Raw genomic sequence first — 14,336 nt, forward strand, 5'->3', positions numbered from 1 at the left:
CCAAGCAAAATGGAGGAGAGAAGGTAAATTCTACATATTTCAAAAGCTTGGTTGGAAGTTTGAGATACTTGACATGTACAAGACCAGATATTCTTTATTCAGTTGGAATTATTAATTGATTTATGGAGGAACCGACAGCAACACATTACAAAATGACAAAAAAGATACTTCACTACATCAAAGGGATGATTGGGTATGGTCTTTCCTATGTCCCTTCTAGCAATTTTGATATTGTTGGTTATTGTGATAGTGATTGGAGTAGTGATTTGGATGATTGAAAGAGCACTACGGGGTTTTTGTTTTTTATTGGTGAAACGACATTCATATGGATGTCAAAAAAGCAACCCATAGTCACATTATTAACATGCGAGGCAGAGTACGTCACAGCAATTTCATGTGTATGTCATGCAATTTGGCGAATAAAATTAGTGAAGGAGTTGAAGTTTCAAATGGAAGGTCCAATGGAGATTTTTGTTGACAACAAATCGGCCATTGCCTTAGCCAAAAATCCGGTATTTCATGGGAGGAGCAAGCACATTGATACCCGATTTCACTACATTCGGGATTGCATTACGAAGAAAGAAGTGGAACTCAAATATATCAAGTCCCAAGACCAAGCGGTGGACATTTTCACAAAACCCCTCAAGTTGGAGACTTTCATCAAAATGAGGAGTTTACTTGGTATAATTTGCTTGCATCAGTTTTTAGCAGTCTAAGTGATTAACAAATAAAGTTTAAGGGGGGGGTGTTGAAAAGTTTGTCATTATTAAACTTTATTTATGGAATTTAGTGTGACTTTTAGGTTTTGTGACTATTAGTTTTTTGTAACCAATGGTGATTCTTGAGTTATAGGAGTTATGTGAGTTATGAGCATTTGATGACATTTAGAGCTTTAAACCATTGGCATTCCTATGGTTTTGTTTGTAAGCCTATATAAAGGCATGCTTAGTTGAATGGAAAATATATCTCTCATTTTTCATATTTGTCCTCCATGTTTTTTCTAACAAGGGCTAATGGATCAATTTAGTGTGACTTTTAGGTTTTGTGACTATTAGTTTTTTGTAACCAATGGTGATTCTTGAGTTATAGGAGTTATGTGAGTTATGAGCATTTGATGACATTTAGAGCTTTAAACCATTGGCATTCCTATGGTTTTGTTTGTAAGCCTATATAAAGGCATGCTTAGTTGAATGGAAAATATATCTCTCATTTTTCATATTTGTCCTCCATGTTTTTTCTAACAAGGGCTAATGGATCAATTTTTTTTAATTATTATTTCTATGTTGATAGGCTAAAATATAATAATTTTTTAATTTCAAGTTTTGGATGTGAAAAAATCGACGTCATAGAGCAACTTGGAAGGGGATAGCTCTACTATACCAACGAACATGGTTTTTTCAAAAGAAATATGGAAGATAATACTCACCTTCACACCACACATTTTCAATTTCAATTTTCAGTGTTTTACATTGTCTTAATCTCTGATCTAGGAGAAAAAGGAGAGGAAGGAAAAAAGAACAGTGTTGGGAGAATTACAAATAACAAAGGACATTGGAGTAAATATTGAGAAACAAACATGTAAACAATTTGGTTTAGACACAGATATCTTGCTCTCTTTAAGGAGATTTAACCCCTCTGCAATGTGTATTGATTTTTTTATATATACTAACTATCAGTGTAACACATTCTCTAGCTTGTCCCCTAGAGAATACAACAACTCAACTGAAACCTTGTGTAGCTCAAACCACTTTACACTAAAAGGTTGAGTACAAAGCATCACAACTAAGAACATCCTTCTTTTAATGAATTACTCTTAAAAGAGCTAAAAAGAGAAAATAAGAGAGAAAGATGCTTTTTAGTGTTCGTTCTTGTTGTGATTGGATAGAATGGTAAGAGTGCTATTTAGATTAAAAATTTAATGTATAATTGATGGAAGGGTTTGTCTATACCTTGATCAAAGAAAATATTGTTCCTCCTAACTTTGCAATAAAAGTAGTATATGTATATCCATAGAGAACTGAATGTGTTTATCAAAAAATATGCTCGAAGTTCCAAAATATCAAAAGAGAGTTTGAATATTCTTGTGAATATGCTAGACAAGTAATGGGTGCAAAAAGTTCATGTAGACAATAGAGAAAGTGACGTGAAAAGAATAATCATTTAAGAACCTAGCTTAGGTTTCAAGGTATATCCAATTGCTTACTTGAACATTAAACACATGCAAATTTACTTCTCTTACTACCTAAGATTTAGCCAACACATTTAGTATTGCTAAATGGAGGTTCAAAACACCTAATCAATCAACATACTTAAATATAATGCATTAAGTTCTAGAAATAAAGCCAAGATGCATGACAAGTAGATAATCTTGCACTAGCCAAATAGTACGATATTCAACTACGTTAACTTAACTTTGAATATGGATGTCATACAACTCCACGAGTTAACTTAACTTTACTATCATGCGATTAAGAATCTCAACGATTACAAATTAAGACTTAATCTATAGCATAGATCATGCAACTTTGACTAGTTTATTAGACTATCTCAAAGAAACACAATCATAAGCAAGTTGAACATCCATAGACAATATAGAAATAATCAAATTTAGGTCTAGTCCCACAAGTGTTACAACTGGGAAACCTCTAACCCAAGCTAGAACTAACCTTTTAGCCCGTTCAAGCCTTCATCTTCAATGAATATAAATGTGGAATGCCAAAATACAACATAAGAGTGTGAAAGTGCAAAGAAAATAGAGAAGGAGTAATGGGGAATTTCGAGTGGAGGCTAAGTGTCAGAACCTTAGCTCTTGAGCATCGACATGGTTGACCAAGGCCCTGGGTGGACCGATGCCAAGACATGCGCGTGAGCAGCGCACTGGTGAAATTCAAGGTTGAGTGCACGGACAAGCGAACAAAGAGGCTAGCCGAGGAAGGTACACAGTGTGGACAAGAGACCCATGCCATGCGCGGACAACCCAAAATGCGGCAGGCATGCACAAGCGACACTCTAGGTTCACGTCATGCATACGCGGCGAGGTTTTGAGCAAGGCGTGCGCGTGCACACAACATCCCATCCAGATAGGGCACGACGCACACACGAGGGATACGATGCTGGGCATGCGCACATGCCGTGCACCCGAGGTTCACGCCAGGCAAACGAGTGGATGCACAGGTGTGCAACGCAATGTGCGCGGGATTTGGTGATCAAGGCTCATGCTGGTGGCCAAGCATGGACAACATGCACTTTGTGCATTCAATTCCATAAAATCATGGGAGGCTGCTCAAAATGGGGAAGGTGATCCACAAAGGGAGAAAACTTGCAAGGGCAAGCAACTACATTGGTGGAGGGTGGTTTCCTACTTCTAAGGGTAATGATGTCCTAAAAATAGTAAGTGGGAGAGTGAGAGCTAAAAAGGGGGAAGAAGTGGACATGTCTCCTTTCTAAAAGGAGGGAAGAGTGGGGACATGTGGAGTGACCCTAAAGTCATGGGTAGTAGGTGGTTAAACTCACTTGGGCCATTCCCCCACTTTCTTCCTCTCACCTATAAATATGTCTTGAAACGCCAAGACATCGGGTTCAAAATTTGTAAGCGTCATAAGAAAATTCACTTGAACATTTTAAGAGCTAAAGTGAGTTCACTCCATTGTAAGCTCTTCTAAAGTTGGCCTTGCGAGTTAGAGTTCTTTTTGTAATTGTGGTTTTTATAACCTTGAGTAATAAAGCATTATTTCCATAAATGTGTCTCTACCCTTACTCCTTTATAGTTTTGAGTTCCTAACACAACCCATTCTAGGGTATTTTTGATTTGCTATAGTCACCTGTGAACAAATTTTTTGAACGAGTTAGTAGGCTGGTCGAGTGAGATTTGACGACATACAAAAAAAATTCAAGAATACGCAACACCACACTTCCATCCAGTGACACTAAGTGTGTTGATGGATATCTTGACCTAGTTCAAAGGTCCTAATTGTATACTGTCAAGGGCACTATAGTGCTGCATATAGTGCTGACGACATCATGCCCCTTTCTTTATCTTTCGTTTTATATAAATGTGATAGCATTATGGCACCATAAGGCAACATCGCAGTTCGATGGTCTTTCTTTCACATACTTAATAAAAATGCACTAGTGCTAGATGCCATAGGACAATGTTGCAGCGCTTCCTGATGAAGAAACAGTGAAGTTCTGCAGCAGAAGCAGGGATCGACCCAATTTTTTATTTTCACAGAATAAAAAATTAACAGAAAAATATACATATACATTAACACAAAAATTTACCACATGCTTAAGAAGGGAAAAATAGAATTAGGGTTAGAGAAGACTTACCCTTGAAGAAACTAATTTCTTCACGAAATCCCCTCTCCAAAAACGATAATCCAAGGAGGGCACCACCATTAGTGAGATCTATGTATTATCTATAGGGTCTGAGAATCATAGGAGGTGTGGGCTCTATGATTTTGGAAGAGGGAGAGTGATTGAAAGGCGAAGAGAAGACTTTGGAAAATTACAGAGAGATCGTAGAAAAAATAAAAATTTTCAATTTCTCTCATAATTCTTCTATAAAGAAGAATATTTCCTAAAAAAACTTCCCTACTTTTAACGATCAACCAATAGAGAAATGAGGGGAGGGAAACATTTCCCTCCTTTTAAATTTAAATTTTAAATTAAATTAAATTAATTTTAATTTAAATAAATATATTATATATATAATAACTAACTTATTATATATATATATATAACTATATGTTAAATCATATATAACACATAACTTATAGTTTTAATTCGTTCATTAATGCATGTTATTTGATATAAATCCCATTTACACTAAATTTAATTATATGAATCTAATTCACATAATTAATATTTGAATCATATTCAAATATTTATTTTATCTCAAATAAATTTTATGTTATGTATCAAATACATTATATCAGTGATATCATGTCTAATTAAGTTAAATTAATTATATCACATATAATTAATTATTAATTTGAACAATTCATTTTAATCCAAAATTGATTCTCATAAATCCCTGTTGAGCTACAAATGGGACCTTATGGACTTGTAGATTGAAGCTCCAATGGTATTTGAATAATTAATCAAACTTCTTTAATTAAATTATCCAATATCCATTTCCTTCCAGTCATTCCACTAAAAACTGATAGCTGCATTCTTCGCACTACAGATATATTTTTGTATCCATTGGATATAACTAGTCAACAGTGTGATGATCCTTCACAAATTACTCGTAAGTACAGCTCGCACAAAATTACGATATTTGTCCCTATAGTTACATCTAACTCCTTAAGTATCAATGATTTCTCTAATGAATAATAAGTCAAAGTCCAACTATGACCAAACCCCTCACGGGCGAAGAGAGGATGTGGTGCCACATTGTTCAAGCCTCGAAATCAGCCCTTGACGGAGCAATTTAACTACTTACCCAGACGTTATGGAATGAGTGAATTTCGTCTTGTATAGTTGTGTCACACCCCCTCTCTAGCCTTAGCCCCCCAAGACCTGGAAGGGAGTGTAAGGGTACAACAGTAGTATTCCAAGACAATATTTCAATTTAATGTTTCCTTCCCTTATCTACCTCGGCCTACTAAACATGGACGCATGGTGCTGACGATTGACGCATGGTGTGCTGCCTAGGTGCTTGCGCGCTTGGCAACATAGACACTCTCGGCCATGTGGGCATGCCTCACCGCATGGGCGTGCACTTGGCATAGCGCATCGACGCATAACTACTCGACAGACTTGGCAGCATTTCGACACATAGGATGGCTTGCCCGCTTGCCCGTTCGACGCATAGGCAGGGCGCTCGGCATACACCATCGACGCATGGTTGCGCACTTGACGCACGACCTGTGCGCTTGTCCTCGACACATGGCTGCGTGCTTGGTACATGGCCTGTGCGCTTGGCTTCAACACATGGCCTGTGCGCATAGTATGCTCACTCGACTCATGCTTCCTGCCCGTATCTGCAGGGCTCATGTATGATTTTGCGTTGGTTGTATGCAACCCTTAGCCTTTTTTCAAGTTTTCTTGCTTCCATCCTCCATGCCTTCTTGCATCCAACAATTTTTAAGCCCTTCATAAGCATTTAGATTTTTAGTCACCTTTTTGATGTTTTTCTCCCTTTGCCCCACTATCCTTACTTACAATTTTTCTATTTAACCTCCCACTTTAGGTTTAGTGTTAGGGTCTTACAAGTTGTGTTCTCAACTCCCCAATTAGACAAATCCCCAAAATTGTAGGTTTATTGAGTCGGCGATCTAGCCATTCTCACCATACAAATCAAAGAACCACTTTCGTAGAAAGGAGTTCACAATTCACTCAGGATTCAGGTCATGTCACCTATGGTCATCCTGGTGAGATGTAAGTCTCTATTATTAATGATGTTATATAACGAGATTAGTCATTTCATGGTCCGATCTTATACAAACTTCTTCGTATAGAATACCTCCACTCACATGTCTCCACATGAATGATCAGGATCAGATCATCTGTAGCACTTTACAAAAATTGTAACATCTATAAAGCAGGTCATATTCGTAGTATCACAAGGATAAGATCCCAAACCTTATCCATCTATTATAGACCATTTAGGTTATCACTTAAACATGTTCTACCTGTATGTCTCTACATACATGTTTAAGCTACAAATGATAACCTTGGATCATATTTTATTGGTTTGTGGGTTAATGTTAATAAATGATAAATAAAATATCTCATATTCTATTAAATAAATAAATTTTTTGTACATTACAATCACAAACTACTGGACCAACAAGATTTAAGGCATCAACCCCAACAATCTTCTATGTTTATTTGTTGAGATACTAGATGCTTACCAAAATAGGGGAATTTCAAGTAAGAAAAGGGAGAATCTTCATAGACTGGCTTCCACCAATCGAAGTTTCGCGCATTTCAGATGGTGGTAAAGTAAAGTGAGACGACATAAAGAGCTCTTCCTCATTTAGTCAGATTATTCAGTAAGATATGGTTTGACCCTCTTTCTTTTTCTTTTCATCTTCATATAGAAAGCCAACCTTTCTCATACTCCTCCCTTAATTCATTGAGTTGGAGGAATCCATAGGAGGCCCACCCGTTATGCATTGCATGAAAGAACCTTTCTTTGTATGACTTCTCTTTTGCCTCAGGTCGAATGAATACGAAAGGGAGATGAATCAAAAAATAGGCCATGAATGAAAAAGTAATGGGCCTTTCACCCTTTTTCTAATGACTCGGGGAGTTGATCTGATAAATGCACTTCAAAGGGAGAGAAGTTAGGTTTCCCGTGTTGGTATGGCTAGGCAATCTTGTCCTAAAAGCTAGTGGGGTGTACATCATAAAAGTCATACTAATATACAAGTACACAAAACAATAAACTAAGGCATAATACGCACCTAGTACAAAATTTCCCACTTTTCCTAATCTACATATGGCCTGTCTTGTAGACTTATACTCTGCAGATGACCCTCAAACACCTTCACTAAGAGGGCCTTTGTAAATAGATCAGCAACGTTATGCTCCGATGCTTTCTACGTGACAATCACGTCCCCTTGATGCACAATTCTCAGATGAGATGATACTTCCGCTTTATATGCTTCCCGCGCTTATCACAATAAAGAGTGATGGGCTTAAAAATTTCTGGAACCACTTCTAGATAATTCAAAAATTTCCTAAGCCACACAATTTCCTTAGCAGCTTCACAAGCCGCTACGTACTCAGCTTGCTTGATGCTTCTTTAGACTACTGCCCCTCCATTAAAAGTGAACACTGACTATGATGTGGATTTTCTAAAATCCTCATCAGTCTGAAAATCAAAGTTCGTGTATCCTATAAGGATCAGATCCTTAGAACCATACATGAGCATGTACTCCCTCGTTCTCTGTACATACTTGAGGATGTTCTTAACGGTGGTCCAGTCTGGGATTATACTAATATCTACTAACTATCTCTACTGCATAGCAGACGTCAGGTCTAGTATATAACATTGCATACATCGGGCTATCAACATAGCAGACGTCTCATTTTCTCAATCTCTTAAGGTGTCTTAGGAAACTGTTCCTTGGACAATATAACTCCATGCTTAGAAGGGAGCAAACTTCTCTTGGAATTTTGCATCGAAAACTTAACAAGCATCTTATCAATGTACGATGTCTAAGACAGAGCCAGCGTTTTGTTATTTTGATCTCTAAAGATCTGAATGTCCAGAATAAACTACGCCTTTCCCAAATCTTTCATTTGGAATTGGGTTGCTAGCCAATTCCTAATTTCAGTTAGAAGACCTACATCATTCCTAATGAGTAGGATATCGTCTACATACAACACTAGAAAAGCTACTGAACTATTGATGATTTTCTTATAAACACAAGGTTCATCAACATTCTAATCAACACCATAAGATTTGATTGCATATATCAAATCTTATATTCTAAGATCTAGAAGTTTGCTTCAATCCATAAATGGACTAATTAAGCTTGCAAACCTTTGCTCTTAACCTTCAATTATGAATCTCTCAGGCTGCTCCATATAAATGGTATCCTCAAGATTTCCATTGAGAAAAGTAGTCTTGACGTCCATTTTCCAAATCTTATAGTCATAATATGAGGAAATTGACAAAAGGATCCAGATAGACTTTAACATGAAAACAGGTGAAATGGTCTCCTCATAGTCGACTCCCTTAACTTAGGTATAACATTTTGCCACAAGTCTAGCCTTGAAGTTTTGCACCTTCCTATTATCACCTTGTTTTCTCTTGGAAATTCATTTGCAACCTATAAGTTGTACCATATCAGGTTGATCTACATGATCGCAAATAGAATTGAAATACATAGATTCCATTTTGAGATCCATGGTTTTGATCCTTTTATTTTTGTCAATATCCCCCATTGCCTTCTTGTAAGACAGTGGATCCTCAACATCTCCATCTGCTACGATAGCTAGGGTTTCTGTTAAACCAAACGAACAGGTTGGTTCGCAACCTTCCCACTATGTCAAGGTTCCCTCAACACTTGAGGTGGATGTGACTTACTAGATGAACTAAATTTAACAATTCTTTTTGAGGCATTGGGTTCTTCAACAACTCTTTTTGAAGGTTTAGTAGTTTCATTGGAAAATTCACAATCTTAATACGAGACTTATGCTCCCTTATGTGATTCTCTTCTAAAAATGTAACATTTATCGACACAAATACATTATTATCCTTAGGATCATAGAAGTAACCGCCTCTCGTTTCTTTAGGGTAACCTACAAATAGGCACAATTTTGAATGAGGTTCTAATTTTTTAGGACTTTCCTCAAGCACATATGTTGGGCAACCCCAGATCTTGAAATGGTTTACACTACCTTGACGACCACTCTATAATTCCAAAGGTGTTCCAGTAATACTTTTGTACGAACGCATTTCAAAATGTGTGTTGTAATCTATACTGCATAACCCTAAAATGAGTCTGGTAGGATAGCATAACTCATCATTGACTGAACTATGTCTAAGATGGTTTGATTTCTTCTTTCTGATACACCATTCTGTTGAGGTGTACCAGATGTTGAGAGTTGGGATACAATTCCATATTTTATCAAATAGTCTTGGAATTTTAGATCCATATACTCTCCACCTTGATCAAATCAAAATGTTTTAAAGGTTTTATTTAATGCATTTTCAACTTCAGCCTTGTACTCCTTGAACTTTTCAAGAGCTTCAGACTTATGTTGTATTAAATAAACATACCTATATTTAAATAATCATCAGTAAAAGTGATGAAATATTCAAACTCTCCTATTGCCTGCACATTCATCTGACCATAGAGGTCTGAATGTACAAGTTCTAAGGGTTCTTTGGCTCTGTGACCTTTTCTAGTAAAAGATCTTTTAGTCATTTTGCCTTCAAAGCATGACTCACACACAAGTAAAGAATTTTCTTCGAACTCACTTAGAAGTCCGTTATTGACCAACCTTTTAATCCTATTGAGATTTATGTGTCATAATCTTAGGTGTCAAAGATGGGTATTTTCTTTAGGAGAAATTTTAAGTGTTCTATTTTGAGTTATCAAAATTTTAAACATTTCAGTATTTAGGAAGGTTTTAGTTGCTAACATTCTTAGCACATATAAATTATCTTCTAGCTTAGCAGAATAAGGTTGTATACCATTCTTAGAAATAAACACTTTATACATACAAAATGTATAGTTAGCCTCAATTCTTACTTGTTTGTTGATCATTGTAGTCTGAATATGCCTTTTAGAGGCTAAATTATTTTCGTGGGATAGTTTGTATGCTTTAATTCTTGAAAGGAATCTAGTTTATTTTATTTAGTTGTTTTGAATCTTTTGGGGGATTTGTTTTAATTTTAGTTGAATTCAATAAGTTTTTTTTTTCACAAATTGATTTGTTGATTTTCATGTTTACAAAATATTTCTAGCCTGTGCATTGTTGATCAATTAAGTTGCAAATATTAGGATCGCATGGTTGAAGTCTATTCTTTTTCTAGCCAAGTTCATGTGGGTCCTAATATAATCTTTCCCTAATAAATCATACAATAAAATATGGCTTTCTAGTTTGTTGATTGTCTCGATAATTGAACCCTTTCTTAATGCTTTTCAGTTTTAACTTGGGTGTCGCTAAGAAGAAAAAGTTTTTAACTGAATTATGGCTGATTTAGATTTTTTCAAAAATTGGCTAATTAGGCTATTCAAATTTCTAATAGGTCGAGGGGTTTACATAATTGAAAAAAAATAACTAGTACCAAAGGATAGAAAAGAAAAAACTTACAAACTAATCCCAAGATTTTCGCTGAATTTGACTCAAAACCTTTTTTTTATGCATTTGCTCTTGTTTCTTTTTGTTTAATTTCCTTTATCATAACCAAAACAATCAAAATCTCTCTTTTAGAATTCATAAATTGTCTTAGATCGATTCAACAGTTTCTCTGTGGATTCAATCCCAATCTTGCCGCTTAGCTAAGTTTGTGGTATAAGTTTTAGATCGGTGAAAATAAAATTAAAATTTTATTCATATTTGGGGTTGAGTAACGACACTGATTCCCAAGTCCAAATACATATCATATATATCTTTTCCTCCCACTGAGTATTTTATAACCTAGGTTTTAGTTTACTTAGAAAAAAACACAGCTATCGATTTTAACTAAGTGATTTTTTAAGTTTGCCCAAAAGTAACACTTATTTTGGAAAGTTGAACAACTTTTGATCATCATTTATTAAACTCTTTAACGAAGTCTTTGATCAACTGTTGCATGCTTGCAGTAAATCTATCTAGTTCATCTTTCTTGATAGGTTCCCAAATAGGGGTGTTTTGTTTCCGTCAGCTTAAATACCCCAGCCTAGACAGAACCCGCCTTAGATAAAAAGGCCTCTTATAGATAGATTTAATACAAATTTAATCTTTTATGGAAATCAATTTAATATTATTAAATCGATTTAAAAGATTAAACTTAGGTATCTAATCTCATTAGAACTATGAACTTAGATCTAAATCAATTCAATTTTAAAACTCTTTTAAAACATGAGTTCACACAAATTCGCATGCAACTTTTTCTTATTGATTTTAGTTCTAATTTCCATTATAATGCTTATAACAGGAAGCAACTAAAACCAAGCACAATGAAAAGCAACACATACAAGGCATTCATAACTCTTATAAATAAGCCTAAGTGTCATGCTCCATGCATTGTTCATTCATTACTACTTTTTTATAACTCTAATATAACAAAGCAATGAACCAAGCATACATCTTTCTATACACCCTTATACTATAACTCTTATAATATAAAGATGATGCATGAATATGATTTATGCGTGCAGAAGTATAACTCTTATATTTCATGATGCATGACCACGTTTTCTTGTAATTTCATCATGCCATTAACTATATTATAATACTTATAATATATGATGCATGAATAAAATGCATAACGTAAGGTGGGTTTTAAATCTATATGTCATACACTATGGCGTATAAACAAACATACATCTCAAGTTGATGCTTGTATTTATGAAATGGACATATGGATGATATGCGTTCATGGATTTGCGTTGTGCACTCAAGATTCCCCAGTGGAATTTAAGTGTAAATTCCTCTGAGTTTCTTGGTAAGTCCAGGGTCGAACACAGGGACTTGTGAAAACAGATTGCATTGGTAATTTTTATAAAGACTTAGCGGAAACCGGATAAATAAATAAAGTGTTGGTTTTGTTCGTTGCGTTGATAAAAAGTAAATCAATGTGGCAGAGTTTGAAAAGAGTTGGTAAACGGGAGATACGATGAATATGCGGTGAACGAGTTGAGAAAAGTTTCGGCTAACACTTCCTAGGATATGTTCATGCTATGCGATCATGTAACATGCATACAACAGTAAACCACCTCTGGGTGCGAATGCCACAACTTCTAAGTTTAGAACGCATGCGAGGTACATGCAAAGGTGTCTATAGTGCCTACACGTAAGCCTCTAATTCTTGCCTATTTGATGATACACAAACAAGGCGATCACATATCATCATACCTATTCCTAGGATGCATGCGATGCAAGTTGACAAATAGAGCTTATCTTTAAGTCCCTATCTCTTGTTTATGCAGTTCTAATCTTGCTCTCTCGAGTCCAGATTTTAACTTAGCTCTCTCGAGACATTAGGTTTTTTCTTTAGACTCTCTCTCGAGTAACTCTAAAGGGTATTTTACACAATATAAAACAAGACATCGCAAACAATGAACTTCCTAGGGCATGTTAGCTTAGTTCTTCTCAACCTATTCGACTAGTTTAGCTACTCATGCATATTAAGAGAGTGAATAGATGTAGAAAAAGAACTTCCATTGTATAAGTATGAAGATGAAGTACAAAATAACAATGCAAGTACAGAATAAAGAGCCTGGTAGCAATTTCTTACTGCCAGGTGTTTACACTGTTTCTACTCGTGCTCATAGAGGTTTGGCGATGCATAGTCCCTAATGGGTCTATTGCGATCGTTTGCCAATAGAATTGGATTCGCCATGACATTGTTATCATTTGGTGCTCCATCTCCAGGCTACTCCACCATCTCTTCTTTGTCTGATTGTGGTTGCTGTTGGCAGCTTCTCAGTCTTCTTCTAAATGTCCTCTCAATCTCTGGGTCGTAATTCGCCAGAGATTGAAAGTCCTGCAAAGAAATCAGAAAAATTACCATTAGCACTCTATTTTGCCGAAGTCCCCGGCAACGGTGCCAAAAACATGATGCTTGTATTTATGAAATGGAAATATGGATGATATGCATTAATGTATTTTCATTGTGCACTCAAGTTTCCCTAGCGAAATTCAAGTGTAAATACCTTTGACTTTCCTGGTAAGTTAGGGTCCAATACAGGGATTTGTGAAAACAGATTGCATTGGTAATTTTTATAAAGACTTTGCGGTAATCGGATAAATAAATAAAGTGTTGGGTTTGTTGTTTGCGTTGATGAAAAGTAAATAAATTCAGCGGAGTTTTAAAAGAGTCGGTAAACGGGAGATGCGATGAATATGTGGTGAACGGGTTGAGAAAAGTTTTGGCTAACACATCCTAGGATTCGTTCATGTTATGTGATCATGCAACATGCATACAATAGTAAACCACTTCTCGGTGCGAATGCCACGACTTCTAAGTTTAGAACGCATGCGATGTATGTGAAAAGGTGTCTATAGGGCTTACACATAAGCCTATAATTTTTTCTTATGCGATGATTCACAAACAAGGTGACTACATATCATCATATCTATTCCTAGGATGCATGCGACACAAGTTGACAAACAAAGCTTATCTCTAAGTCCCTATCTCTTGTTTATGTAGTTCTAATCTTGCTCTCTCGAGTCTAGATTCTAACCTAGCTCTCTCGAGACATTAGGTTCTTTCTTTAGACTCTCTCTTGATTAACTCTAAAGGGTATTTTACACAGCATAAAACAAGACAATTGCAAGCAATGAACTTCCTAGGTCATGTTAGCTTAGTTCTTCTCAACCCATTCCACTAGTTTAGCTACTCGTGCATATTAAGAGAGTGAATCGATGTAGAAATAGAACTTCCATTGTATAAGTATGAAGATGAAGTATAGAATAACAATGCAAATATAGAATAAAGAGCCTGGTAGTAATCTCTTGCTGCCAGGCGTTTACATTGTTTCTACTCGTGCTCAAAATATAATCTCGCTCTCGCGAGAGTCGGCCCACTCTCTACCCTTACGCCCCAAGATTCTCTCTCGAGTTGCTCTGAGCGATCTCCGGCGTCACCACTCTTCTTTTTCTCCGCCTTAAAATGGAAAGGAAACTATGAACAAAAGCGTGAACTAAAATTGTGAACTAAT

Source organism: Benincasa hispida, chromosome 11 (assembly GCF_027475165.1).
Source record: "Benincasa hispida cultivar pf3 chromosome 11, pf3_genome.v1.1, whole genome shotgun sequence".
Classification (NCBI taxonomy): domain Eukaryota; kingdom Viridiplantae; phylum Streptophyta; class Magnoliopsida; order Cucurbitales; family Cucurbitaceae; genus Benincasa; species Benincasa hispida.